General features: G+C 40.4%; 1 long non-coding RNA gene across 4 annotated transcripts in view; it reads left to right on the top strand.

The window, feature by feature from the left end:
* Positions 1-24,385, top strand: part of LOC109461181 (uncharacterized) — a 363,848-nt gene extending 339,463 nt beyond the window's left edge. For 2 of the 4 annotated variants that reach the window (XR_016021311.1, XR_016021314.1), the window contains 3 exons: positions 1,905-5,984; positions 22,167-22,409; positions 23,352-24,384. This is a non-coding gene — a long non-coding RNA (uncharacterized LOC109461181). Of the gene's footprint in view, positions 1-1,904; positions 5,985-22,166; positions 23,265-23,351 lie in introns of those variants that run through there. The other 2 variants (XR_016021313.1, XR_012489737.2) reach the window with 2 other exon arrangements.
* The last annotated feature ends 496 nt before the right edge of the window (positions 24,386-24,881 follow it).

A 24,881-nucleotide genomic window follows, 5' to 3' on the forward strand; every position in this document is an offset into this window, starting at 1 on the left:
AAGGCTAGTTGAACACAAGCACTGCCATACTGCAACAGTTAATCTGATAACTGAGATGGCTACTAAGTGACTAATGGGCAGGTAACGTATACATCATGGATAAACTGGACAAATGGATGATTCATGTCCCGGGCGGACAGAGCAGAACAATGCAAGATTCCATCATGTTACTCAGAATGGCATGAAATTTAAACTTATTTATTTCTGGAATTGTTTATTTCTGGAATTTCCTATTTAATATTTTTGGACCGTAGTTGACCGCAGGTAACTGAAAACGCAGGTGCTAAACCATGGATAAGGGGGGACTACGACTAATTGTACCTTCCAGACTGCCAGTCAGGGAATGGAAACCCAAGTAGAACATGGGCCTTGCTGAGTAGAGGAGACAGAGATCAAAGACTGAGGACACTGAAGTGACTGGAATTTATAGGGCAGAATACTAGAAAGGAAGAAGACATGTAGGAAAAAACAAGAGTTCAAAAAATATGCTGTCTTTGGCTGATAGTAAGCTGTACAGGGTAAGACTCCACAAGGCAAAGAACAACTACTGGGGAAAGAACAGTAATTGAAGAACTATAAATGAAAGGATTACCAAATCTCACATTGGGAAAGGCTACATTAAATAAGGTTCCAGCCAGCCAGAGTGAAGACACATCGCTGAACCTATGCAGCATTCAGTAGAGACCCCAGAATGTCCATGTCTCAGGAGTGAAGCAAAACCGTGACCAGGATAAAGACTACTCTGTGTCTTCCTTAAGTCTCAAAATGATTAAATTGATCAATACAAAATTTTACTGCTTGCCAGATCAAAGAGCAACACTCCCTAAAGGAATATAATAAAATCCATATATTCAACAATGTAACATCAACTAAGCCAAGCATCCAATCAGAAATTACTAGACATGCCAATGATTATGGAAAAAACTTTTTCTCTATAACCAGGAGAAAAATTAGAAAACAGAAATAGATCCAGAAGTAAAAGAGATGATGGTGTTAGCAGACAAAGACTTTAAAACAGCTATTATAAGTAGTTTAGTTATTTATTTTTTAAAATGAACACAGTAAGAGAAATGAAAACTTTTAAAAATAACCAATGAAACTTCTAAAACAGAAAAATATAATATCTGAAGTTAAAAATTCACAAAATGGTTGTAATAGCAGTTTGAGGCTGCAGAAGAAAAGGTCAGCGAGCTTGAATAGAACACAGTGGGGGAAATCTTTTCAAAATTTGGTGCTGTAACAATCAGATGTCTGTATTGAAAAATATTAACTTTGAACCCTACCTCTTACCACATACAAAAATAAACTAGAAGCATATCATAGAACTGAGTGTAAAAATCAAAACAACAAAACTTTGTGACTTTGTATAGACAAAGATTGCTTAAAACACAAAAAGTACTAACCACTTTAAAAAACTGATAAATTGGACTTTCTCCAAAGTAAATTCTTTTGCTACTTAAAAGATGCCATTTTAAAAAAAAAAGATGTCACATCAAAAATTGAAAGAAAATATTCACAATATAGATCTTAACATAAAATTGTATCCAAGAATATAAAGGAACTCTTACAACTCTACAGTAAAAAGACAAGCCACTTTTTAAAATGAGCAAAAGATTTTAACATACTTCACAAAAGAAAAAAATGACTGACTAATAAAAACAAAAAGATACTCCACATCATAGGCACCATAGCAATGTAATTTTAAACCAAAATAAGGTATCACTCTACACCCACTAAGAAGGTTGAGATGAAAAGACTGATATTACCAAGGCTTAGAAGGATGTAGATCTGCAAATGTCACACATTGGTGATGGGAGTATGAAATGGCATAAATATCTTAGAATACAGTTTGGTGTTTCTTATAAAGATAAACTCACCATATAACCCATCAATTCATCTCTTAGGTATGAACCGAAGAAAAATGAAAAACATATATCTACACAGACTGCTTGTATATTTGTATATGAATATTTGTTGACGCACACAATATGAATGAATCTCAAGAACATTTGGCTGAGCTAAAGCAGCCAAACATGGAAGACTAGATACCACATGATTCCATTTGTCTGTAGATCTAAAACAGGTAAACCTAATCTGTACAGATAGAAACGTAATGGCAGCTGGGGTTGGGTTGGGAGGTTGTCTGCACAGGGGAAGAAGGGAATATTTTAGTGTGCTGAAAATTTTCTGTCTTGACTTCTATGATGGTTACATGTATTTATGCACATATAAAAGCTCATAGAACTGTACATTTAAAATGAATACATTTTCTTGCATGTAAATTATACTTCAATAAATTTGATAACATATGCATATTTACACACTCATAGGACAGTTACTGTAGGTTTCCACCTATACACCTTTTGTATCATCTATCTTTTTGATATTTCTTTTGTATCAGATTTAGGTCACTCTGTGTCTATCCTTTCCTACTCCTGGTAAGTATCAGCCCCTGCCCCCATCATGTTGTATGAACAACACAGACTGACATATTAAGCGATAGCTGTTGTCATGTCTATAAATACCTTCAGCTGTACAAAAAGAAAACATCACAGACTGTTCCCAATTTGGTGGTTCACCTATAAAAGGTTTGTGGTATACCAAATGAGACCTACAGATCTATAATCTTCTGGCTCATATTCATGCCATAATGCTTACATTAAGCTTTTCATTTTTCATTTTTCTTCGGTTAATTATTCCTCACGCAGATCTTTAAAAATTCTGCTTTTTTTCTTCTTCTAAACATAGCACATTATGGGTGTTATCCCAAGTCTTTGCTCCTGAATGCCATGCATTGGTGAAGGGAAATGGGAAGAAGCTTGAAGTAACACTCACCATGCTTTTCATCATCTGAAAGCCTGTTTGGACCAAAGATAATACAGGCTGTGGATTTGGTTGCCAAAAACATCAGATTTTTGGTTTCAGCTCATGATCCAGATGCTGAAAGTGTGTCAACTGGGTAATAGTATCCAGGAATAATTCAGCCCAGTAGTCTTTGTAGAGAGATGGACAAAATGAATGTCAAGAATGTTCAACAGCCAGAAAACAAAAGTATATTGTCAGCTAGCAACAATAAGAGAATCTTAACAGATGTAATTTATAGCATTGCTGTTGATGAAGTTAGTAACCTTTAGCAAGGAGACAAAGAATCAATAGCTGCTTGAGAGTGTGCAGCTACAGAAATTTCAGTGGGAACTGACCAAGAAGTCAAGTGAAAGAGGTGCTGGCAGAATATTTAAACAAGATGAAAAAAAAATTAAGATTAATTATAAATAAGTGACCAAAAATGTGGCATGAGAAGGATTTCTTCAACTTCCTAGAAAAATTGAACCAATGTTTATTAAAAGTATAGCAAATTTAGAGAATTATACATTGATAGATTCATGGAAAGGACTTTTAGGTATTTAAACTATGGCTTTGAAAGTGCAGAATGGGAAAATATATTTTTAAAATGCAATGCATGCACGTCTATTTATCAGTGCACTATCCATTTCTTTGCTTAGGTTTTATGGTGTTTTTGTTGAAATGCTTATCAAATAGCCTACTCAATTGGATCATGGTATATCGATGCACAGAGTTAATCAACAGACAAGATAAGTGATAAGACCTCAGGGAAGCAGCACATTAGAGCTCAATTCCAACACAATGAGCTGCCAACACCCTTGGGAATGTATACTGTTAAACAAAACAAAGAGGCCATATTGCTCAGTGAATTCAATGGTATCTAATGGGAATTTCAGAGTAAATTTACTTTCAAGATGTGTAGGAAGCTTAGTAATTCAAAGTGATTTTTCTATCGCAAAGCAAATCATCCCACCACATCTTTTCATTCAACACTGATCAGTTTGCTTAATGGATTATGAAGGGAGAGGATGCACTCCAAGTAGTGATCCTTCTTGCCTTTAATTTTGCGTTTGAAACTCCTTCACTGCCTCCTACAATTCTATACTATCTCTGCTGTCACACTTAAGTATATCTTTTGGCTTCAAAAAATTTTGGGGGTGCACAGTTTAGGATGCTCACTTTTCACAGTATAAAACATCTCTACAAACAAGCAAAGGGCTCAACAAAAATAGAATGCTGTCAAACTGACAAAATAATTGGGTAATTTTGAGTTAAGTTCAATACTTAGTGCAGTAAATGAGATATGCTATATTCTCAAACATTCCATATTCCTGTTTCCAGATACTTCTTTAAAAAGTGATGTTAAAATAAACCTTGATGATTTACAACATTTTGCTGTTTCTCCCCTTACCTACCTTTATATGTATATCAACTCAAAGGCAAGTGAATAATGTCCTGTGGATTTTGAAAAAACAGTAACTATTTCATTTGATAGTCAAGGTCCAAAGATAATTGGACCTGACTCTATGAATAACTGAGTAACATTCCATAGAAGGCTTTCTCACTTTTCTTTGTCTTATTCTGAAAACACAAATAAAACATTGGATTGAAATGAAATTAAGAATGACTTTTATGAAAGAGGATAAAATTTTTAACAGTGACCTTCTTGACTTGGGAAGATTGAGGGTTTGAATGCTCTGTGATGCGCACTAGCTCTTTCCATGAGGCCAACTCCATTGTTGGCTGCCTACAATTGTCCCAGTAATAACGGCAACCACAACTACACCTTTTTTCTCTGTTCAAGGCACTGTACTAAGTCCTCTACATGTAACTCACTGAATTCTCTGAATATTTCTAAGCATTAGTTAGCATCATCTCCATTTTGCTATTGAAGAAAGTGAAGCACAAGGAATAATTAAGATCACAGAGCTTAGGAAGAGACAAAATGGGTTTGGACTCTGTTCAGAACCATGTACTTAAATGCACAAGGAACACAACAGGAGTGGGTCCATGAAACACCACTTGTGGACATCCTTCAGCTAAAAATAACAGCCAGGTTGAAACAGCAAAAACCTAACCAACTGATGGTCAGGAAGGGTCAATATCTTTCTATGTTCAATTGTAGAACTGAAAAGATGTCTCTTAGAGTCTACATGAATTTGTGTTAAAGAAGGAACAAATTCCAAAAGCAGGACAGAGTACCTTTAGAAATACAAGAAGGAAATTTTAGAATCATTTTCTTGTTGGTACGTCTTATTGCTAAAAACTGATCACCATCAGAAAGCAACTTTAAAGAATCACCAACAGTTTGTGGCTTACTAAATGGTGAGCTGGTCAAAGATGATGGATTTTGTGGTCTATTTTTATGTCGTGGGGCATAGTGGATGTTTGCTAAGCAGGCACTGAGATCGGCACTTTACACATGGCATGGCATGGAAGGTTAAGAATTATGTCCTCTTTACAGATTTGGAACCTGAGTCTCGAATGTGTTAAAGGTCACACAGCTCCTAGGAGGTAATGTTGAGATTCATCTCCTGGTCTATCTGAGGACAAAAGTGCTCACTCTTTCTACTGTCCTAAGGTTTGAATGCCATCACAGAAGCCCTAATACAAATAAGAACAGATATTATTGTCCAAGATGAGTTTCAATTGTCAGCTCATTTACTGAGGTAGACATCTGGACTTTGGAATGGAAAAAATCACTGGTTGTTAGTCTCTCACCCTATTTTAATCTCTTCTTTTTCAACTTACACGAGATGAGGACCTGAAAATTTGAATGTCTGAAAATAAATCTGAAAAATAAATAAATAAATAAATAAATAAATAAATAAAAATAAATAAATAAATCTGGTGATATCAGATTAGCTATAGTTTTCAAACATGTATAGGAGGGATGGAAAAATAGCCTGACCTTGTTCTCGAGATGGAAGATGCTTAAAGGCATGTGTGAAAAGCCTCTAGAGGGGAATATTCACTATTTTTACCAGCTCAGCTCTGGTTCTGTTGCCTAATCATTTTCTTATCAGCAAATATTACGTATTTACACAGGTGCTTCTCCAATTTAATTGTCCGGAAGCAGTCACTGCAAGCAAAGCTACGTGACTCAGCTTTGGTGATATAGTCCAGCTGGGAGCTGACAGGTAAATAATTACCACTCATCAAAGTGGAAATGAATTCAGGTTCTTCAAAGTCAGATGGGGGGCGGGAAAGGAGGTAGGGGTTATAACTGAATGTTAGGAATATCAGGAGACATAGGCCTAGGCATTCTGGTCTTAGATGAAAACAACAAAGAGAAGAGTTGACAATAGTAAGACCTTGGCTGCCATAGGTATTATAGTGCAAAGACCTCTGCTGATGCTCTCTTATTCCCTGTTCCAGCATAATTAGCTTGTGGATCATAGAAGCCTGTCTGTAAAATTGAGTTGGATGATGAGCTATGTCCTTTTTAGTCCTTGCAAGGTATAATCTCATGATTTCATCATGCAGAATTCAGATTTCTTGACATAAAGAGGGAAAAATTTCTTTCTTTGGCCTCTGTATCAGTAAGTACTATTTAAAATAAAAATTAAGAATGAACACATTTGCTCCTTAAGAGCAAACCATATGCTCTGAGTGCTAAGTGAACAGAGTTAGGTGGGAGGCTATCCATCGTCTAGCGGTGAGTGGCTTTCCGTGGAGATTTCCTTGGAATGATTATGAAGAATGCCTTCCCCAAGGTCTGAGCTCCTACATGATGTATTCATGAGCATTGAGGACATTTGTTTAAAAGTCAGCCTGAACTGGCTCTAGAAAGCCTCTCAGCCTTTTTTGACGGTCCCTTTTCAGCTTCTTGGTAATGAACAAAACAGGTCTGATAATGTTCAATAATATAGTCAGGAAGTGTGTGGTGTGGGTCTGCAGCTTTCAAGCAGTTGACACAGAAATCTAGTTTAATCAGCATTGAGAGCCATGGCTGAAGACGCCTTCTGTGTTTTGGGACCAGCCAGCATGGCTGTGTGAGCCACAACAAGGCCATATTTTGACTGGTTTTCGTCAATTTGACTCAGGTTTTTTTTCCCCCCCTGCCTTTTGTAAAAGCATTTGGCTTCAAAGCAGAAGAAGAATTTTTTCGTTGTAACTCATAGTACTCTCTTATTGTCTCTCATAAAATGTGGGTTGAAGGATTTACCTTTATGGTTTGGCTCCTGGTGAGAAATAAACAAGAGTCCAGCATCAGGGGAAAATATTAATTGAACACTTGAGTTTCTTGTGTTTACTCTCTTTATTCTGAAATTGTGGTGCATACCCCTATGCCCTGACAATTCCCACCTTGACCTTGAAGGTGGGTTTGGGAGAAACACAGGCTCTCTTTTGTCGGAATGAGCACCCCAAATATCACAACCCTGAAGAAAAATACCAACATCTTAAGGAAATGATTCTGACTGACTGAGGTCTTCCACGATGCAATACTATGTGCTGACTCAGGGAAGCTTAGTTTAGGGCAACATGCTGAAAACATTTGCAGGCCTGGAAAATCACTGGCTTAATAATTCAAGATGCTTTTAAGTTACAAAAAAATACATAAAAACAAATAAACCTCCCTTTCCAAAGTTATGTTGTAGGGTAAGCTACTCCTGAAATGAAAAAAACAGAGCCCTCAATCAAATGCAAATTCAGCTTTGTGAAACTTTTAAACAATTGACAAAGAACTATACCTCAAATAGATGAATGTAAATATCTATTACATGAGTTCAAAATATTTTATGAAAAGTGAAATATTTAGTCAATACCCCAGATGTATTTTCATCTGCGTGTCATTCATCTCAGGGCTTCCAAAGGGATTTTCCAAATGTTTCATATTCCTAGATGATTTTAGGATTTTTTTCTTTTTGTATTGCTACACAGCAGACACTAGTATATATACACCAACATTTCCTAATCTTGGCACTATTAACACTTCGGGCTGGATAATTCTTTGCCGATGGGGCTGTGCATTGTAGGACGTTTCAGATCACCCGCAGCCACTACTCCCTAGATGCCAGTCACATGCCTCCAGTTGTAACAACTGAAAATGTCTGCAGACATTGCTAAATATCCCCAAGGGTGGCAAAATTGCCACCAGTTAAAAACAGACTTTACTTACTTTTACTACTTTCATCCCAAATATACCTAATAAGGTAGGAGCTATTATGATCCTCCTCTTTCTTATCATTTATATTTTATGAGAATGTGGCTTAGAGTGCATTAGGTGACCTGTTGAATTTCACAGACTAGTCGGTGGCCAAGGAAAACTTCAACCAGATCTGCAAAGTTTATACTCTTTATCCTAACACTGTGAACACCCAAAATTTGAGGTGAACAATACTGTAGGTGCTTTCTCTATAGTCTAAGAATTCTAAAAATACAGAAATGAATGAACACTTTCTTGAAATTGTCTCAAAATGACTGTTCAAATGTCCTCCCATTCAAAGATGTTTGTTGTAAGGCATGGGAGTTCCACACAGTTGCATACCTGGACGGAGGTGACTGAGCTATAGGTATTTACTTCCATTTGCTCTTTGCCTCTTGCTAGTTATTCCAGTTGCTTGAATAGATAGATAACTCTACAGAGCTTGCCAGAGTCACCTCAAAGCAGACTGCCTTAACACTGCTTGGTAATAACTACACTGTGACAATGGAAAGAGAATGGAACTTGGGAGTTGAGAGCAGAAAACACCTAGGGTTGTCTGCTCAATAGCTCTGGGAATTGGGGGAAATTGGTTAACTTCTTTTAGCTTCTGATTCCTTATCTGAAAAAGGACAATCACAACTAGTGCTTGTAAAGAGAAGTTAATATGTGCACAGCCAGAACATAGAATTTGGTATGTAATAGGAATGTAATATACGGCAGCCATTATCATGGTTAATGTAATGGTTATGAAACATAAAAGAAAATTTTTAATTTTCATTAGGCTATTGGTGAGGGATAGGGGCTTGATAGTATTTGTTGAGCTCTTAGTATATACTAAGCACTGTGCCAAGTGCTTTACATGAATTATTTCATTTCATTCATGAAGTTCATTGCCTGCTGGATATATCGGTCACCCCTTCTTTGGTTTACTTATCTGTCACCTTCACTTACAGGAGAGCAAGGAATATATCTACTTAATTCACTGTTGTAGCCACAGTACCTCATACATCAATGTTGATTAAATTAATGAATGAATGAACCAGTGAAAGCAGAAAGATCACCCTAGGAAGGACCTTTGACTCTGTCCCCTTATCAAGCACTCCTGATTCTTTCATGCCGACAGTTTTGGTATTTATTTATTTCTCCTCGTTCATATAGCTTCGAGCCTGCTCCTGACCCTCGCTGCCTTGAATTGGAACTATTGCAGCCACATCATAATCCTCGTGGGGTTTCTAGCCTCCTCTCACTCTCACCCATGCTTCTCGCTGCCGCCATGGGACTCTCCCTCACACACCCCCATCAGTGAATCATTACTGACCAGGTCCAGGTCAGCATGTTCAAGTCAAAACCAAGTCTTTCATACCTGATCCCAGCTTGCCCTGACCCAGCTCCCCTTCTGCCTTTTACTGACGGTACCATCTATTCCAGGCAGATCATTATCGACTTGAACATTCTGGGATGTGAACTGGAAAACCATCCCACCATTTATTTAGCATGCCTCCTTTGTACCAGGCACTATGCACTAGGTGTGCTACAACACAAAACGTAATTCCTGTCCTTTTGAGCTTAAAATATAGATGAGGAAATCGCTGAAACAACTGCAGTACAATATCAATTTATTTTTAAAAGGGCTGTACAGGGCGCCAGATAGGCACCTGGAAGTGTCTCTTATCCACACTTGGAAGGTCAGAGAAACGTTCCCAGGGAAGGGAGGACATAACCTGACATCTGACACCTGGGAGACAAAGAGAAAAAATAATGTAGAGAGAAAAAATAATGTAGAGAGAACAGCATGTGCGAACCCTCCAGAAGGAAGACTATGGCTCGTTTGGTGAACTGAAAATAGTTGAGAACATCTGGAGAGTCCAGTGCAAAGGAGGTGGAGGAGAGAGGAGGGATGAAAGATGGTTTGCATCACTGATATGGGTTTGTGAGACATTTGAACCCCACTCTCAAGACAATGAGGAATCACAAAGGAATTTTGAGTACGCTAACTAAAATGTTACTGTTTGAGACTAAAAGTGGGTGGCACTGCCAGGGACACCTAACTCATGTAAGTTACCATTTCTTCTTTATAAAATGTAGCTGTATAAAACGAATATGTTTCCTGGCAGAAAAGGGAATGTCAACTCCTGTGTAGCAATGGAGTTTTGTCCTAGGAATCTGGAAGAGATCTGAAAAATCTACATTCAGGTCTTCCTTGAGCTGTCAGCAACTTTGGCACTTCACTATGCCTGTTTCCTCCTTTGACAAATGATGGAAACTGACCATCTGATCTCCCAGGCCTCTCCCAGCTCCTTCCTCCTCTGAATCCTCTCTTCTTACAGATGGTCATTTTAAAGCTAAAATTTTGCTGAGAAGAACCATCTGAGGAACTTGTTAAAATCACAGAAACCCATGGCTCATCCTCTGAAATATGGGTATTGTAGGTATGAGGTGGGAACATTAAGAAATAAAGTGTCCCAAATAAAACTCATGCACTGGTCCTCAGACCAAACGTTCTAGAAACCCTGTGATAGAAGGATAAGTCCCTCATTTAAATAGAAAAGAGGCCTGGAGTTGCCCACTCTCTCTGGAATTGGCCCCTGTACAACTAGTCAAAAAGAGCCCCAAGTGTCTAATTTTATCTTTAGAATGTAGAAGTCAAGTTAGAATTGATCACATCATGGAATTGAAATGAACTGAGTAAATAGCATCCCCTTACTGATCTTGTGCTGTGAGGCCTACCCTGCGCCACGTACTTGACACCCGTTAGTTCCTCTAATGGGAGCAACCACAGGGGCAGCACCACTGGGTTCCAACATTAAGGGGCTAACGTAGGGGGAAGGATGCCTATGGCATTTGTGGGTGAGAAGTAAACATCGCAGTGATGAGAGTTGGGTTATCTTTCCTAGTTACCCATCACCTGATCGTTGGTATTCCAACCATGTATGGAACACATTCGCTCTTTGCTTTAGTGTTGTTTCCTCAACATTTGAACATTTTAACCAAAACAACTACCTTGTGAATATATTACCATAATATACAATTAAAAATATGCCACTCCTTGAGAACGTACTCAAGGATATCAATTTCCCACCTCCTCCCTTCCTTTCAGATATTCCTGAAGTAGGTAAGATGAAAATAAAATGCATCAAATAATGCATCTGTGGAAATCTTTGCAGGAAATAATCCATCAACCTTTGAGACAATCAGTCAGTCTCTTAAACCAGGGTGACTGCCTGCATATAAAACCATAATTAATATCAAATTAGAACACACCTAACACCAGGTACTCTCAAACAATGAAAGAAACAGAACATAAGAAGAATTGGATTTCGAAAGCTAAGTGGGGACTCCGAATTAACCAAGAAAACAGGTGTTCTGATGTTAAGCACTATTCCTGGTATCATCACTAAGATGTTGTTGGCACAGACGAAAATGACACGACAGCAGGGGAGCGCCAGGTGTACAGAGCTTTACAGCAACACTTGCCATGAGTTTTAGTTTAAGGTCACTCTGCATCCTTTCGCTGCAAAGGTTAGTTTCCAGAGGAAACTTAATCATCAGTATCCACTACCAATTAGTGGAATGCCCCTGGAGAAGAGGAAAACAAAATAAAAGCTCTCATCTTAGATGACAAGGTGGCCGGGTGGGGCAAGATGGATTTCAGAGACCAACAGAACTGGATTTAAGTCCATGCTCTACTACTTCCTAGCTGTGTGTCTTGGCAAGTTGCAAAACTTCTTGGTGTTTATGGTTCCTCATTTGTAATGGGAATAATAACCAGTACCTTGGAGGCATACCACAAAAATGAGAGTTAACAGGTGTAATATGCTGTAATGCAGGGTCTCAGTTCCTGCTCCCCGCACAAGAACTCAGGACATGGTGAGGCCAAAAGGGAACAACAACAGAATCACAGACAGGGGAGTCATACCACTATATTCTCGATGGCGGCTGGTCGAGACACAAAAGCTAACATCTGCCAGTACCCCAACAAGGAGTCTTCCTGCACCCCAGTCTCACTGGCAGCCAGGCAAGACACAGGAAGTAGGATCAACACGATCTGCAATCCACAATCCACTTGCTAACCGCCCTTGCTAGCCGCAATCTGTGCTTGTATAGCCACAGCAGTTATATCAGTGGCTAACGGCTAACTGGTTACAGCTGATGGCCATCTACTACCCGAGCCAGCACCTTTCCATGTGAGGTCGAGAGCCTGGAAACTGCTCTCTGAGACTGCATCCCTACATATTCCTAGGATACAGGTTGGTAAAGGAAGGCATGCCATATACAGTAACCATGATAACGGAGTGGTATTCCAGTGAATTGGTTTCCTTGAGCTGAAACACAAACACCACCCGCCCCTTAACACAGGGATCTGTTACAAAGTGAGGTTCTGAACCTGCAAAGCTGTGCATTGTTCTGTAGACATGCTCAAGACTCAGCTAAAAATAGGCTGCCACTTTCAATAACCTCTACTGTGGTACAAAGCCTTCCTTACTGTTTAGTAGCACACATTGTTCTACATGGGGATTTTCATCTTTTTTGTTGCCCCAAACTCCAAGAAACCGTTTTGAGACTCTCGTACATCAAACAGATGGCACATATTAAATAATAAACTTATTTTCCCACCTTATTACTCTATTGCATAAAAAGTCATAGGTTTTGAATTGGCATCATTCATTCAGCAATGAATATCTATAGAATATGATGTGTTACATGCCAGTGACCCAATGCTGACCAGGACTTGGTCCCTGCTCACAGTTTAATGGGGAGACAGACAAGTTAAAGGACTGAAGGATAAATGAGAGAGAGCCAAGGAAGGCACGAAGAATGCTTTGGGCCAAGGGAACAACAAGTGCACTCTTGATTATCGGAGAATTATTTTCAAGGCTTTGAGGTGAGAGAACAAGGTGAGCTCCATAAAGGGCAGGTTTTTGGGGTGGCTGGAACATGACCTTCCCAACGTAGTTAGTCCTGCAATGCCTCATGTTGGTAAAGCATTTGATTTCCATTAGACTTACTGCAAACTTCCCCCAGACCACTGATGCTTTCAGACCCCTAAGGATTTGTAGACTCCAACTGAGAGTAATAAAGGGCTTTAGGCCACACAAATCGAAGCTAAACTCCCAGCTCCACAGTTGAGTACCTACTCAACCCTGGGCAGGTCACATGTCATCTTTGAGCCTCAATTTTGACATCCACAGAAGAAGAATAACTACCGTGTTGAGTAATTTTGACCATTAGATACAGCGATGGGTTGGTTAAAGCACCTAATGTGTGCACTGACACATGGTCGACAATCAGTCATAGCCATTAGCCATTACCAGCAGCAGGAATCCACCAATTTTCAACTGGCAAACACTGAAAAAGTGCCTGTGGTCAGAAACCAGGTATATCAAATTTAGAGTTTTATGTTTTGGAGATTAAAACCCCTTATTAATAATAATCATACAGTGATAACACTATTGAGTACTTTCTCTGGGCCAGTCACCACGTGTCATGCAGGGCGGCCTGCGGGGTCTCTGCTCCCTCTCCCCACACAAGAACGCAGGATATGGTGAGGCCAAAAAGGAACACCCACGGAGCCATAAGTAGGGGAGTTATACCACTATATTCTCTCTGGCGGCACTATACTCTCACTGAAAGCTGGATCCACACTGTCCGCAAACCGCCATCCACACTTGCCAGCCCAGCCGCCATCTTCTTGCTAGCCCCCATTCTTTTTGTCTCTCTGCTAGCATAGCCACAGCAGTTATATTAGTGGCCAATGGCTCACTGGTTACAGCTGACGGCCAACTAGCCACAGCTGATGGCCATGCAATCACAGTTGGCCATTTACTACCTGAGCCAGCACCTGTCTATGTGAGGCCGAGAGCCTGGAAACTGCTTTCTGGGGCTCTGCCCCCACACTCCACCCCTACAGGTTTTCGCATCACAATCTACGCGACAAGCGTCTTCCGCGAGGGGACCTGTGCGAGGAGCCTGGAGGTGAATGCAATATCCTGGACACAACTAGGCTCTCTGGGCACAGCCAGGGTTTCTCAGGGCACCATCAGTACTTCTGGGCACGGCCAGACTTCCTGGACTTCTTAGGGTACCACCTGTCTTCCCGGACACAGCCAGGGTTTCTCAGGGCACCACCAGTGCTTCTGGGCACGGCCAGACTTCCTGGACTTCTTAGGGTACCACCTGTCTCCCCAGACACAGCCAGGGTTTCTCAGGGCACCACCAGTACTTCTGGGCACGGCCAGACTTCCTGGACTTCTTAGGGTACCACTAGTTTCCCCGGGCACAGCTAGGATTTCTCAGGGCACTGCCACTCTCTCTGGGAACAGCCCGACTTCCTGGGCACAGCCAGGGCATCTTCAGGGCACAGCCAGACTTCCTGGACTCAGCCAGGGCTCTCAGGGCACTGCCACTCTCTCTGGGAACAGCCCGACTTCCTGGGCACAGCCAGGGCATCTTCAGGGCACAGCCAGACTTCCTGGACACAGCCAGGGCTCTCAGGGCACTGCCACTCTCTCTGGGCCTCTCAGGGTACCCTGCTGGAACAACAGCGACTCACAATCAAGGTGCTTACTATTCTCAATGGCGGCCAGTCAAGAGACAAAAGCAAATATCCCCCAGTTCCACTAACAACAGTTCCCAAACAAACAGTCAAGCGGTCCATTAAATTAGGGATGGAAGGCAATTCCCCATAGTCCATAGTCATTCACCAGGGCTGTCCTGGGGGTGAGGGATGACCTTGACCTCACCCTCATCTCCCATGGAGGACTCAGCAAGCCTTTCCTCCTGGGACAAGTCCCGCATCCGGGCTGCCTGAGCAGGATCTTCCCCGGCCCACAGGGCTGCAACGACCTTCGCTCCCTCCGGCCTGTGCTGGTTGGGGAACCGTCCACATCTTTCCACCTCTCCACGGGGCTCCATCTCTCCAGCAGCTGCATGGCTTTTCCTGTGCTGGTGGGAGAACCGTCCATGTCCTCCCACCCCTCCACGGGGGTCCAGCTCTCCAGCAGCTGCTGCTCCTGGTCTTCCTCAGACTGAGTGTTCATACACACAGACTGCTCCACCGTCCTTTGGAGAGCTTTGGCCGGCACCATACCCTGCTCGCTGCGCCATTTGTCGTGCAGGGCGTCCGGTGGGGTCTCTGCTCCCGCTCCCCACACAAGGATGCAGGACATGGTGAGGCCAAAAAGGAACACCCACAGAGCCATAAGTAGGGGAGTTATACCACTATATTCTCTCTGGCAGCACTATACTCTCACTGGAAGCTGGATCCACACTGTCCGCAAACCGCCATCCACACTTGCCAGCCCAGCCGCCATCTTCTTGCTAGCCCCCATTCTTTTTGTCTCTCTGCTAGCATAGCCACAGCAGTTATATTAGTGGCCAATGGCTCACTGGTTACAGCTGACGGCCAACTAGCCACAGCTGATGGCCACGCAATCACAGTTGGCCATTTACTACCTGAGCCAGCACCTGTCTATGTGAGGCCGAGAGCCTGGAAACTGCTTTCTGGGGCTCTGCCCCCACACCACGGGATGCATTCATCTTAAATTCTTAATCAACTCCTGCAACAATCCTATGAGGTCATTTGCATTTCATAAAACATTGCTCCCATTTTCTACAAAAAAAAAGTCCATGAACTCAAATGTCTTTTGACACTTTAGATCAAAGAAAGTTAAACAGGTTTATTTCCTTCAGAACTTCTCAAGGACTTTAATTTGACAATATGCATTATCAAATCCAAGATAGAGAAAAAGCGTCTAAAAGGGTTTTCTAAATGTATTTGACCATTAAATCCCTTTTTGGTTGGATGCATATTAGAATACCTTTAAAACATACTTTGTGAAAGGCTAAAAGAATTATCAGCTCCATTTTATACCTCAGAAAATGGGGGCTCAGAGAAGTTAAGTAACATGCTTGATGTCACACAATTAGCAAGCTAGGTGGGTCATGACTTGATACCAGGTCTTTTTAGCTCAAAAAAAAACCAAAAAAAAAAAAACCCTCTTAATCACAGGACAATTATCTTCAACATTGCCCCAGTTCTTGGAAACTCTTTAGGATGCAAACTAAGCTCAGGCTATTGTGCATAGAGTGGCCTCCGAAATGAAACCCAAGAAAATCTTAAGATATCAAGTAGGGCAGCACTCTGAGTCCAACCACATAGGAGTCACCCCCTGCACTGCAGAAACCCAGGAAGAATCTCAGCACTGTCTTGTGTTATAAAGATGTTAATCGCCAGAAATCTAACATTATTACCTCTTCTAGCTGTAACCTAAGGCTGCTTCTCCCCCTTGTGACGCTCATGCCCCACTCTCTATGTGGCCCAATTCTTCTTCATACCGCTTGCTATTTTAATGGTGGTTAGTGACAGGTCGCACCTGGCTGTTCCCTCGGCAAAGGCAATTGCAGGCCACCACTGACATATTGTTTAAGTAAATAACTCACTTAGCCGAAACCTAATAATCCCTCCACGAAACTCAGAGAATATGAAAAAGAATTACCCCATCCAGTTTCCTAGGCATTATGGGAACTGGCGAGACTTTCATTGACTCCAGCAGTCCATATGTTTGAAGGTCAAACAACACCTGGGGATTTCTTTGAAATACGCTAATTGAGCCTGGATGATTTAGAGTCAGTCTTGCTGAAAGGCTCATGGATCACCAATGGTAAGGCAAGACCCGGTTTTCAAAACTCTGGCTTCTCCAACCCTAGCTTTGTCAATTGGCAATGAATATTTGATGCTGTTCGAAGATAAGACCTGGACCATACTGAGTAAAGAGAAAAAGAAAAGATTGCTTTCAAACTTGCTATGAAAAGGAGACTTGGCCCCAGGTGTTCAAGGTGGTAAAGAAATCAGAACCAGCCAAAGGAAAATCAGGCAGAGGGCCTAAAAAGGAATAGTTCTCAACCACTAAATCTACATATGCAGCACCTGGGAAATATGTTAACAATGAGAACATCCCAGCTGGCCTTTTCCTTTTGTTCCCCTTTTAGCTGATTTTCATGGAAACCTTGTTTTCAAGAACAACACAGAATTACCACATACAGAGACCAGTTTGAAATAGATTGGGAAAAAAATAAAAAAATAAAACTTGGACTTGACCTATCTGGTTCATATCACATGCCACCAGGTAGTTGGTTTGCTTTGTGCACAGGACGCTCCTACCTAATAGCCAAAGGTGGGCCTGGGGGTGGAAGAGGCCCTCCCTATTTCAGCGGGCCTCGGTTCTCGCACACACGCACAGTACCTGGTACTTCTCCTTAGAATTCATAGCATTGGGGCGGAACATTTCTTTTTCCCCACCAGACTGTCAACTGTATGAGGGCCACACCCATCTTGGTCACTGTTAAATCCCTGCAACCTAGCACAGTACACCTAGGTGCTCCCTAATTATTTGCTGAGTAAATAAATGAATGGCATGAGAAACCAATGACAAGGCTAATAAGAATTTCCTGGAGAAAAAATATTGAACGATAAATTAATTCTTGAGGAAAAAATTGAGACATTGCACAGGCATTCGTTTTCATCTAATAATTTAAAAATGTACATTTGTGCCAAGAATGACACCATTCAGTTTTAACCACTCTCAATCATGATGATTGCGGGAGATTTTGGAAACTGGAATAATGATAACAGTGGAGTCGTAAAAATAATGATGGTCAATAATGATGATGAACTGGACTTGTCTGCCTGGACCTGTGTTATGTTTTGTCCATGTATTACCTCACTTAATTGTCTCGATAGCCTATTGAGGTAGGTGTCCCCATTTTATGAAATGAGAGGACTGGGAGCTAAACATGAGAAATCCAGTCTGTGTGTGTTCTCAAACAGTATTCAGATGTTCTCAAACAGTATTCAGATACTGTATGGAAAAGTTTGTTGATTTCTTCATTCATTCATTCATTCATTCATTCATTCAGTGAACAAACACCTGAGCACAGGCTCTATCCTAGTACTAGACACCATAGACAATAAGCAAAAACACATACAGTACCAATGCTTTTGGAGTTTACAACCTAGTGGGAGAGACAGAGGTTAACCAGCAACCATACAAATAAGAGACAAACATAACTGAGTGCTAGGAAGGAGCAGTATATAGTATTAGGAGGAATTAGTCCTGGTCAGATTTCTTGAGCTAAGACCTGAAGGAAGAGTAGAAGAAAATTAAAAATGAGAGGGAGAAGCTTTCAAGAAAGAGGGAAGAGGTGTGCCAAGGCCCTGTGGTAGAAAGACACATGGTGCTATCCAAGGGAGTTAAACAAAGTTATGAGAGGTGAGAATGGAAGAGCAGGAAAGATGTAGCCAGAAAGGTAGGTTCTAGAGCAGTGATTTTCAAACTTGAGTGTAGACATCAGAATCATATGGAGGACTTGTTAAAACACAATCTGCTGGATCTCATCCCCAGTTACTGACATGTTAGATCTGGGGTGGGGCCAAGGCTTTACATTTCAAAACACACTGGGTGATGCGGCTGCATTCTGAGAACCACTGCCCAGCATTATACAGCACCTGGTGGGCCAGGGGATGGACTTCTCATTCTGTCCTACAGAGAACGAAAAATCACTGAGGGGGAGTCCAAGCACAAAGATGACGTGACCCTGCTTATATTTTGGAGGGAAGGGAAAGTCGCTCTAGCTGCAGGGTGGAGAAAAGAGTACATGTAGCGAGGCCACTGTGGGTGCAGGCAGACCAATCAGAAGGCATGTTGTTGTTCAAAAAAGAGATAATTGTAACCTGGACTGGGGTATGGCAGCGGAGACAGAGAGGCAGGTGAGTTTGAGAGAGACTTAGGAGGGTGACATCAAGAAGACTTGGTGATGAATATGAATCAAGGGAGAGAACAGCTCCTTGAGCAACTAGACAGACAGTGGTGCGGTCACGGAGAGACCCTGGATGAGGACCAGGCCTGGAGGAGACTACGAGCTCAGTCTAAGACTTGATGAATGTGAGGTACCTCGGAGGCATTCAAAAGATGGCAAGCAGACAGTTCATAAATATATGGGTCTGGAGCTAAGTGGGAGATCAAGACTGCAGATAAAAATTGTGAGTCATCTGAGAACATGTGTGATATGGAATGATGGGGGTGGATGAGGTCACCAGGCAGAGAAGTCAAACTAAGAAAAGCAGAGGGCCTAGGACCGCCAACATTTAACCCCTGGGTAGGAGATGAACCCCCGAAGGAGAAAGACAAAGAGCAATAATAGGACAAAACTCAGAAAGAATTGTGCCCTGGAGCCAAGGGAAGGAAAGCAGCCCTAGGCAATAATGCAAGTACTTCTGGAAAGTCAACTGAGATGAGGACTGAGCAAGTCAGTGTGATTTAGGAAGGTGGAGGAGACTGTAATGAAAGCTGATTTGGCAAAGGCAGAGAGGAGATGTGGGGACCAGGCTATAGGTGAAGTTGGGGAGAGAGACTGTTTCATCCCCAGCCTTCCTTTGGTATTAGTTTCACTCTCCTCCCTCTCCACTCATGCCCAAACCCATTATTTCTCCTCCCTATTTACTGCCAAGTAAATCAGGAGTTCACTCTTTCCTTTTCTAATTTTTACTTCTCATTTTATCTTTCTACCACTCTAATTTGACTTGTGGTCCCATTACATTCTTGTTAAATGCCATATATATTTTCAATTTGTTGTACCAACCCACAGAATAGTTGCAAAAATTGACCTACTCTGAACAAGAAAGATCCCATTTCCTAATTTTTGTTAAAGGAGATCTCAAGAATGCAAGACCCCATGCCCTGTTCTTATTACTTTCACTGAACTTTGGAGAATGGACAATCATAGAAAGATTTGCTGAATAGGTCAGCAGAAGGTAAAAGCAACATATAGAAGCCCTGTACTTATGAGAGGAGTCTGTGTCTACATGGGGAAAAATTTTTTTGGGGGGAGGCCCAAATTACTCTCTGCTTAACTAGCACACAAACCTTGGCTTGGCAACTTACCAGCTGTGTAACCTTAGACAAGACACTCAACCTCTCTGAGACTTATCTTTTACTCATGCATAAAATAGACACAAGGATAGACACCTTAAAGTATGGTTGTAAAGGATTCACTCTTTGGTACAATGCCTAACTCATGTAAGCAATTACCGCATTACAATAGTGACTGTAGTGGGCCAAGCAAACACAAAGAAGGATGAAAAGCAGTCCTTCAAGATGGTGTTGTTTTCCAGAAGTTATCCTTAAATCCTGAGTATTTAGTTGGGCTTTTCTACACTAGTGCCGTTAAAGAACTTTTAAATCCATTACACTTTTAAATTCATTCACTATGGATTGTGCCTTCTTTGTTCAATATTGTACTCTTCCCAGAAAAGAGCTTGTAGAAGATGCTTTTTAAAATTAAATACTCCCAGGTTTTTAATATTTAGCTTCTATTTAAATAAACAAGAGATGAGGTGGGTTGTAAAACAAGGAGAAGATACATGAATTGAACTCGTTGGTTTTGTTTAAGGATAGGCAGATAAAACAAACATAAGAGGGGAAAAAAAGCATGGCCTAGTAGGGGAAAGAACCAGAATAGACAATGAAAGTGTATATCATTCATTCATTCATTCATTCATTCATTCATTCATTCAACAGGTCAGCTCTGAACACTTACTTAGTAAAATGGCCCTGGGGTAGGATCAAAACCAAAAGAATCAGATTTTGTTGTTGTTTTTTCAACTCTTATCCTGTCAGATACAACCTTGACTCATTGTTTAAAGTAGAAGTGGAGTCAACAGATCAGATGCCAAAGAGAGAAACAATGTGATTTATTGAAGGATTTTTCTGCAGCTTGTCAAAAGGAAACCATGAAATTACTGCATCAGAAGTTCCACATCAAGTTCATTATCTGCCTATTGCCAACAGAAATGTTTTTCAGAAAAATTTCTCCATCCAGTAGCACCGCTCAGCAACTCAAAAGAATGATAATAATGATGATATAAACGTTTACCTTTAGTGTTTAAAGCAGTGTGCATGTGTTTGCCTGTGTTATCAACTGGTGCAGCCACTACGGAAAATGGTTTGGAGGTTCTTCAAAAAATTAAAACTAAAGCAATTCCACTTCTGGGTATTTATACAAAAACATCCAAAACACTAATTCAAAAAGATATATGTACCCTTATGTTAATTGCAGCACTATTTGCAATAGCCAAGATATGGAAGCAACTCAAGAACAAAATAAATGAACAGGGGCGGCCAGTTGGCTCAGTTGGTTAGAGCGTGGTGCTCTTAACAACAAGGTTGCCATTTCCATCCCCACATGGGCCACTGTGAGCTGCGCCCTCCACAACTAGATTGGAACAACTGCTTGACTTGGAGCTGATGGGTCCTGGAAAAACACACTTAAATAAATTTTTAAAAAGTTAAAAATAATAAATAAAAAATAAGAAAAGTAAAAGAACTTATTAAAAAAAATAAATGAATAAACAAAACAGGAACAGACTCATAGATACAGAGAGCAAACTGATGGTTACCAGAGGGAAGAGGAGTTGGGGAGTAGGGTAAAGAAAAGGTGAGAGGATTAAGAAATAGAAATTTGGTAGTTACAAAATAGCCATGGGGATGTAAATTATAGCATAAGGAGTATAGTCAATAATATTGTAATGATTATGTAGGGTGTTAGATGGGTACTAGAGTTATCAAGGTGATCACTTCATAAGTTATACAAATGTCTAATCAATATGTTGTATACTTGAAACTAATATAATATCATATGTCAACTGTAACTGAAAAATAAAACTTATTTTAAAAAAAGAAACAAATTGTGGTTACAAAATAATCACAGGGATGTAAAGTACAGCATATAGATATAGTCAACAATGTTGCAACAACTATGTATAGTGTCAGGTATGTACTAGACTAGTCAGTGAGAGACACTGCATAAGTTCTATAAATGTCTATCCACTATGCACCTGAAACTAATATAAAATGATATTGTCAACTGTAACTGAAAAAAACAAATAAACAAATATTTTTTTTATATTTTGGGGGGTTCAGAAAAACTTCTAGTTTTGCATTTTAAAAATTCTACATTCTTATGTACCCTGCCCATACAAATCAAGTGTGAAACTACCTTTTCTCCGCCAGCACATTTTAACTTTTTTTCTTTTTTGAGCTTCTTTGCAAAGCACCATGGGTACCCAGCTCATTTTTCATCTTCTTAAACTCTTCTTCCCTGCCACCTCTCCACGCAGGGGGGCCCCATCTAACTGGCCCGTGAGAACTTTCTGCAAATTAATCACTCTGAATCCTGAAGCTCAGGAAAAAGTTTCTCATTCTATCCCAAGAGCAACAACTATTTCTGGCACCAAAAGAATGTTTTCACTCACTACCTTGAAGGCCACTGAGAATCAAAGGAAATGGCAGGACTATTAACTGTGACTTCATCTGGTGCTGGCGGCCGGAGACCGAAGGAAAAAGGATATTCTTTCCTTGGGGTAAGATTTTTTTGCCATAAACTTGTTCCTTTATTGTACCCACTGTTTTTTCAAGCACAGTTATCTTCCTAAGGAACTTTTTAAAAAGCCTTTCATGGGTCATTTGGAATTTTCACTGAGACACAACCCTGGTTATCTATGCATCAGATTTCCGTGCTATTTGGGGGGTTACTTTTTAATACAAGATCTAATCATTTCATACTAAGGGTCTGTATGCTTTGTGAAGTTCTGAAGGCCAGTAAAAACACAAAGATACTGTTTTCCATGTAGCATAGGTTGTATTTGAACCAAAGATATTTTTCGTTTAAATTTGAATAAACTTTTTGGAGCATTTATTATATGCCAGTTTCTGTGCTAAAACGTCCCATATACAATTGCTCTGAAAATCCTTACAAGAACTCTTGGATGTGTGAATTATTATTATAGTAGTCCCCCGTTATCCTCAGTGGATATGTTCCAAGACCCCCAGTGGATGCCTGAAACCATGGATGTACAAAACTCTATATATACCAGGGGTGCCAAAAAAATGTACCCAAGTGGACACTTTAGTCAGTGTTGCTCAACAGTTAGTTCGCCGTAATCAGAAGTGTCTGGACGCAGATGGTAACCACTTTGAGCACCTCTTATAATTGCAGAAGTCAAACGTGACTTGTATTCATCTTTTGTTATCGGTATGTATTGAGTATTACAATTTTAATACAGTTTTCCTTTCTTAAAATGAGTATACATTTTTTGGCACCCTCTGTGCTGTTTCTTCCTGTACATACATTGCTGTTACAAACTTTAATTTATGAATTAGTCACAGTAAGAGATTAACAACAATAACTAATAATAAAATTAAAAATTATAACAATATACTGGAATAAATGTTATGTGAATGCGGTCTCTCTCTCACTCTCTCAAAATATCTTATTGCACTGTATTCACCTTTTCACTTTTCAGCTTCTCTTTGGCATATCCGAATTGCCAGCATCACTACTCTTCTGCTTCTGGTCCATTATTAAGGAAAAAAAAGTTACTTGAACACAAGCACTGTGGCACCACTGAGCCAGCTAAGTGACTGATGGGTGGGTAGGGTATACAATGTGTGAACACTGGACAAAGGGATGGTTAACATACAGGACGGGACAGGGCAACAAGGTGAGATTTCAGCACTCTGCTCAGAACAGTGCACAATTTGAAATTTATGAATTCTTTATTCCCACAATTTCACATTTAATATTTTCGGACTGCAGTTGATCACAGGTGACTGAAACTGCAGAAAGCAAAACCATGGATGACGGGGACTACTGTATTCTCATTTTACTGCTGCAAACATTAAGTAACTTGCTCAAAATGACAATTTTTGAAGTTGGGTGATGGATACATGTAGAGTTTATTGTACAGCAGGTTCTTGAATAGCATTGTTTCCTTCAACATTGTTTTGTTATAATGTTGGTGAGAAAAAATAATCGAATCCCATCGGTGCCACTCACTTGTCTGTGTGGCGTTCACACATTCTCCCCATGTCTGTGTGGGTTTTCTCCGTGGATTCTGGTTTCCTCCCATGTCCCAAAGATGGCCACATGAGGTGAACTGGCCTGTCTATGTTATCCCAGCCTGAGTGAGGGTGTGGGGAATGGGTGTGTACCTTGTGATGGAAGGACTTCCTGTCCAGGCTGGTTTCCCTGAACTGGAATAATTGAGCTGGAAAATAATTGTCTCACTGGTTTTTAATAATCTTTATTAAATGTATATACAGCCTACATTTATTTTAATGTCTAATATTAAAAATGTTTGGGGTATGTATTTAGAAGTTTGGTGATATTTTTGTGACCAGAGATATGCTGTAGAAACTTAACTCTTGTTCATATCAATTAACCTGCGATAAAATTGGTTTTATTACACATAATTTCGCTTGAGTCTCAGTTTCCAAGAACCTATTAATGATGTTAAGTGAAGACTTATTGCACTATGTTCTCTCATTTTATTTGTGTTTAAAATATTTCACAATACAATTGTAATTGCTATTGATTTTACATTAATTTCCCCAAAGGCATCCAGCTCATGAGTAGAGCTTGTGGTTTCAAACCCACATCTATGAGCCTACAAAGCCCAAGCTCCTAAACTTGAACGTAGTGTTGACTATTGCCCAGTGGATAATATTAGCCACTGGATTCCAAAACAACTTCCTAGAAAACTAAAACCCAAACCAAAATTAGTTAGTCCATTTTATGTACTCAGCAGCAGGCACCCCTAGTAAAGTGACACTGGAATTGAAATACTGGGTGTATCATGTTACAAAAAACATTTCCTAGATAAAATGGATAAGTTTTTTAAGACCAATCAAAGCTGCATGCTCACCATGAATAAGCTTGCTTGCGTGCTTTATTTATTTATTTATTTTGCGTGCCATTTGTGGTATAAACAGCCCCTTCTTAATGGGTATTGCAGGCCCAAGAAGAGCAAACATGGCATCTGGCTGCAATTCCT

The sequence above is a fragment of the Rhinolophus sinicus genome, chromosome 5, assembly GCF_057876585.1.
Source record: "Rhinolophus sinicus isolate RSI-liver-muscle chromosome 5, RSI-T2T, whole genome shotgun sequence".
Classification (NCBI taxonomy): domain Eukaryota; kingdom Metazoa; phylum Chordata; class Mammalia; order Chiroptera; family Rhinolophidae; genus Rhinolophus; species Rhinolophus sinicus.